The 6,000-nt window shown below is 33.9% G+C and overlaps 1 pseudogene; it reads right to left on the reverse strand.

Annotated features, from left to right (window-relative positions):
• Positions 1-3,065: 3,065 nt before the first annotated feature.
• LOC115936226 (tripartite motif-containing protein 49D-like) lies at positions 3,066-5,716 on the reverse strand (annotated as a pseudogene).
• Between the last annotated feature and the right edge of the window lie 284 nt (positions 5,717-6,000).

The following is a 6,000-nucleotide window of genomic DNA, read 5'->3' on the forward strand; positions in this document are numbered from 1 at the left end:
GCATATTGTTCCTAGGCTACAAACCTGTTTGGTATACGAAGGCAATTGTACCACAATTGTAAGTATTTTTGAGATATATATATATATATATATATATATATATATATACATATATATACACATATATATATACATATATATACACATATATATATATATATATATATAGTTATGAACACATCCTATGGTTCTGTCTCTCTGGAGAACCCTGACCAATACAAACTGTAATCTTTGCCTTGGCAGTTTGAAGTCCTTTACCTTACTCTCTTTTACTAAACACTGCTGAATTTAAGTGCCAACAGTGAAAATTTAAGAATTGCAAATATTTTTCAGAGGTCTTCTGAGCCATTTCAAGGAATTTTTCATAGTTTCATCTGAGGTAAGCCTCAATTAAAGTGACAACTAGTATCAAGTATCAAATCATTCCTTATACAGTTATCTGCTAAACAATTGTGTTTTGATTTCTAAGCTAGGGTATTTTGGGGAGCATTCTTATTTCCTTTAGTATCACCATTTTTAACTCATCATTGCCTCAGTAGCTTAAAATCATGTCTAAAACCTTCAGGTTATGAAAGCACAACATTTACAGTATTCAATAATTATCCTTTTTTACTTAAGTGTAGCAATATTAGTACATTCAGTACACGTATATATGTTTTAATGTGAATTCCATATATTCATGATGCATACAAATACATTGCAGCAAACACTAGATATCTAAAATTTTTCAAAAATATATTAAACACTTTTGGAACACACAAAATGACAACAATTAATAACCTCATGTCATAAAATGAATAGCAATATTATGAGTTACAAATAAGATCATTCGGTAAGTTTAGGCAGTTAGATATTTTTATCACTGTAACTTACTATTTTAAAGGAAGAGAGAAGTAATTTTCTCCATAGAAGTTGCACTCACCCCAAGGTTCTATGAATGTTTCCTGCAGTAATTCTTCCAGGAAAAAATTCTTTTAAGTACTCCCCAAGATCAGGAGCTCATTCCCTGCTGAGTTGACTTTCAGAGGTCATCACCTGAGTGCAGTTAACTCTAAGTGCTGTCCTCCTCTGGATAAATATGAGCTTGTCTCTTCTACATCCATTTAGGTGAATCTTTGAAGACCACAACCACCTATTTAGTGATATTTAGGGTGTTAAGAAAGGTGGAGACAGAGATGATTAGGTTTATGCAATATTTAGTACACACCTTTTCATCACTGATTAAATTAGCATCACACTATCATTGTAAAAACCACTGCCTGAATGAGGCATATCTATCATCAATCTTATCAGAGTAAACATGCTAGAAATTGACTGAAATTGATTAATGCTGTTTCCTGAGTTTCTTCGAAAGGCACAAGCATTCCTCTAAGTGCACATTTATTAATTTATTTATACCAAAGAAAGTTTCACCCTCTGGAGTGCAGTGGTGCAATCTTAGCTCACCGCAGCCTTGAATTCCAGGGCTCAAGTAATCCTCCCACTTCAGCTTTCAAAGTAAAAAAGACTAGAGGTTTATGCCATTGCACTTAGCTAATTTTTCATTTATTCATCAAAAATTTTTTTAAATTCTTAGGTGATTACATGTGTTACAGTGACCAGCTGGATTAGAATTAGATTAGGTTTAAAACGATGGAAGAATCTGGAAGAGGGGGCAGAGTGTTGTTTGTTAATTAGCACATAGATCAAAGGAGATTACTGATGTGTTTAGAAGCCACAACATTGACAGAATAAAAGCCGGAACTAACAATCCAATTGTAAATCTCTTTACTGTGGTATTTTCTGCCATTTCTGTTCCATAAGACACACCTTAACCACTTTGTCATGGTATCCGCAGTATTCTATTTTAGTCTAAATAGCATTTTCTCTCAAATGCATTCTATTTCTCTCTCCTTCATCTTCCCTCCCTTCTTCCTTCCAGCTGTATTTCTTCACTAAAGAACACTAGTAGAATGTTCTCCCAAATTTCAGATTTTAGATGTGCATCTGTAAAATAATCTTATGGAGACACATTTTAGTTGCTACTGAATACTTGGTTGTTTTCATAAGTTCACAGCATTACTACTGTCCTCCAAAAAATGGTTTCCCATTTCCATAGCTAATCTCATCATTGACTCTGCCATCCAAGTTTATTCTAGGCCACTCTGGAAGAATCTGGAAAAATACTTAAAATACATTTTAAGTATTCATCATGCACATGTATTGTATTTTATTTTATATATGTTTGGGTGAATATCTTTCTCCACTAATTGTTTGCATTTCAATTCTTGTATCATGTTTTTTGAAACACAGAAGTCATCATTAATATAAACCAACTAATTTTTTTAATTGTTAATTTTTGTCCTGGTTAAGAAATCCTTATGAGAATATTGTATCATGTTCCCCTTACCTTCAGGACTGGACTCTATTTGGAAATGACTGTGTGTGTTTTGAGGTAGGAGTCAATATTTAGTTATTTTTTAAAATTCAATTAATCCAGCATTGTTCTGACCACCTTATTTATTTCAATGTAGAAGAGCACACTAATAATGCAGGATTATTTATCTATGTGGTGAGAATTCCAAAATGAAGCCCAGCATGGAAGGTCAAATAATATTAACTCAAAGGATAGATTAGTAAAATGAAATATGATGGATAAATGCAGTATAGTTAGGTAAAGAGAAAGAAAAACATTTCCCAGCTATCATTAAGGCTTCACTCCAAGCTTTTGCATGAAGCAAAAGATCCCAACTCTCTTCCATTGATTTTAACTCCATTCAGACATGTCTGTCATCTATTATTTCACTCAGTGGCATTCAGAAATGAAGAAAAAAAAAACAGAATATATTTTATGCCATGATCATGAATAATGGTTTTTCAAAAATTAATAAAGAACCAATACATATACTTTTGGTGTTTTTACCATTTTTAATTGTAACACAATAAGTGAGTTTTAATAACATTAGGAGGCAATTTGAGACATAAAACAGAACCTATTTGTCCTGTTTGATAAGGCACAAGGAAGAGGGCTTTCTGGAATAAAGGGGTTCTCACAGCAGATGAACACATTTCTGATTTATCTCTGGTCAGAGGTGAATAAACTGAAAGATAGGCCTGAGAGGAGGTGAGAAGGTGCAATTAGGGTTGGTGTATATAAGGCAGCTTTGATTAACATCAAGGAAGCTCACAGTTCTGGCTTCACAATCCAGGAATAATCCTATGCAGCTGGTAGATCTTGGGATATATTGCAGTGTAAGTAGAGAGGTGGTAAAGAGACGGCACTGAATGATGTTCTTGACACATCCAAGACTAAAGAGTCCCTCCTCTCCATATATATGGTCATTCTGATTCTTCCCTTTCCAATACTTATAACAGACACCAAAAGCCCAATTCCAAGAGTCCCCCACATGGACCTCCCAGTAATATTTGCCGGAGGTGAAAGTCTGAGCACCCCATGCAAGAAAACTTGTAGGTGTTGCAGTGATATGGGGTGGATTTGGACGGTCACATCCAATACACATGCTTCTCAAATCTCCACATCGAAAGATATGACTGTTGGCTCATCATGATTCAGAGTAATATCCACTGCGAAAATAAATAAATAAATAAATAAATAAATAAATAAATAAATAAATAAATGAGAAAGAAACAAAACATGCATAGACATGTGTCAATAAGCAAAAATTGTTCTATCAAGAAATTAATTTACCAGGAAATGTAAAGTCACAAGGACCATTTTGCTTGTAACTTCTAATAAAGCATAGAGATGATTAATTTTAACTGCAAGACAAACAAAACACTAACCACTGGTATTAAAAATGTTTTGAAAACTTACATACTGAGAGCCAAATGTAAGACCAACTTCTTTCAATCCAATTTTCAAAGCAAAATTTGCACATTATATGCCCTAAATGCTATGCTGTTATCAAGATCATTATTTAGAAATGTTTCTTATTCTTAAAAACTAGTGCTATCATTTTGGAAAGAATGTGAAGATTTTCAGTTACTCAAGAACTGCTCTTGATGACTGGATAAAAATCCTTACGTACATGTCATAAGTGACAATTTAAAGCAGATTTCTGTAAAATCTTTCACCAGTCTCTCTGTGGTCCTCCATGCTAGCTTGGGGCTGAAGCTGGATTTTAGACTTAACCTGTAGCTTTTCATATTGCAATTAAACTGAACTTCTTTTTGTTTGTAATTTTACTTGTATTCACAAAATGATTTCTTCTTTTTATGTTGACCCATTAACTATTATTTTTTGCAATTCATGATACATATCCATTTAAAAAATTAAAAACCCCCAGCAATCCCCAGTAACCATAATCCCCAAAAGAACAGTTCTTAGCTGTTCAAATGAATACACTAAGGAAATGTAAAATTTTGTATTTAACATTAAATAGCTCACCTTCATTCTGAGCATTGTTCAATTTGCTCCTTTTTTAAATTTGCTACACTACTCCTTTTTCCCATTACATTACTCAGTACATATGAGGCCAAAATGTATTTGTTTTTCACTATCTTTCAAACTTAATGCTATAAATCTGACTCTACAGGCACAGATACAAAAGGGTTGCATGATTATGTTGTCCACTTATGTCTATAAAGAAGTAAAATATTTGATAAAGGGTGAAATATTACCTATGTGGTCCTAACAATAATAATATTTAGATAGTGGGAGTGCTGCCTATGGGTGGAGACTTACCTCAGAATTGCATGAGCCTGTCCCTCAGTCCAGTGATGGGCCCTGCACTGAGCTCTAGATTCAGAGGCTGGGGCATGTGCAGCAGCACGGACTCACTCCTGCAAGGAAAAACCTGCAGTTACAACATCTACAGCCATAAAATAAATAAAAATCACTATTTCTATTTAAAAGACAGTTCATGAGAATCCTTTGAATCAACAAATTTGATTATTCAAATATTATTACTTCCTTTTTGGAATTAATTTCTATTTACAGTTTCCAAATTTTAAAGCATAGTGGGAGAGTCTGAGTCAGAATTCAGTCTGATCTTTCTTTTTTTCTGCCCCACATGTGTAAGTATCCTTAGCCTTATGGCCTTGAGAATATTTGGAAATGAAATTCTGAGTTCCACTTCTTGGCAGCCTCCACTGACATCTTTGTCTGAAATAGCGGGGTTCTGGGGAGACTGCTGCATCTGCTGCTTCCTTTTCAAGATAAAGAATGTGAAACTTGTTCTAGGCAGCTAGACCTGCCTTTTAGAAACAAGCTTCCCTATAGACTTATATAGTTCTAACACTCTACAGTTTTTTCAACCTATTTTTCAGGACTGTTAACTGATATGTATGTAGGTATGAACAACAAATCATCAGCTTTTTCACTGCTAAAATACTTCCCCCACTTCTCTTCTGCTTCCTCTGGTGACTTTCTCACCATCCACAAAATAAAACTTTATCTTTCACCTATGCAGGCTTTTAAGCAATAAAGCAAAATCAGGAATAAACATTTTTTTTTAATTTCACTATTTATTTATTTATTTATTTATTTATTTATTTATTTATTTATTTAGTGTTCTTGTCTTTTTTGGTGTGAGAGTGAAAGCAGATGCAAAAAAAAAGGTAGTAAAAATATCTTAATCATTTATGCCATGACTTTGGTAGAGCCTGCTTTGATATTCATGGAAACTGAAAGAATATATGCTAAAATCTAGGTAAACACTCACCTGTGTAATATGTCTCCAAAACCTTGTAAGAAAAACAGAAATATGTAGGACATTTCACAAGATGCACCTTTCACTAAGTTCAGTGTGAAATTTGGAGTCAGTTTCTAAAGATATTATTTCCTTACCATGTGGAAAGCATTTTCTACCTCTTCTGTAATGCAAAACCCAGTTAGTCATTTTGTCATTAATTAATGTCCTGGTAAAGTCTGAGTCTTGAAGACATTCTCTCCAGAAGTGAAGGGAGAAGAGGCCCAGAGAGTCCATGCTCTGTGGTAACTTCAAATAACCTACTCAGTCATCTTTCCCAGAACCTATTACCCAAATGAGGTGACCTCAA

The sequence above is a fragment of the Gorilla gorilla genome, chromosome 9, assembly GCF_029281585.2.
Source record: "Gorilla gorilla gorilla isolate KB3781 chromosome 9, NHGRI_mGorGor1-v2.1_pri, whole genome shotgun sequence".
NCBI lineage: Eukaryota > Metazoa > Chordata > Mammalia > Primates > Hominidae > Gorilla > Gorilla gorilla.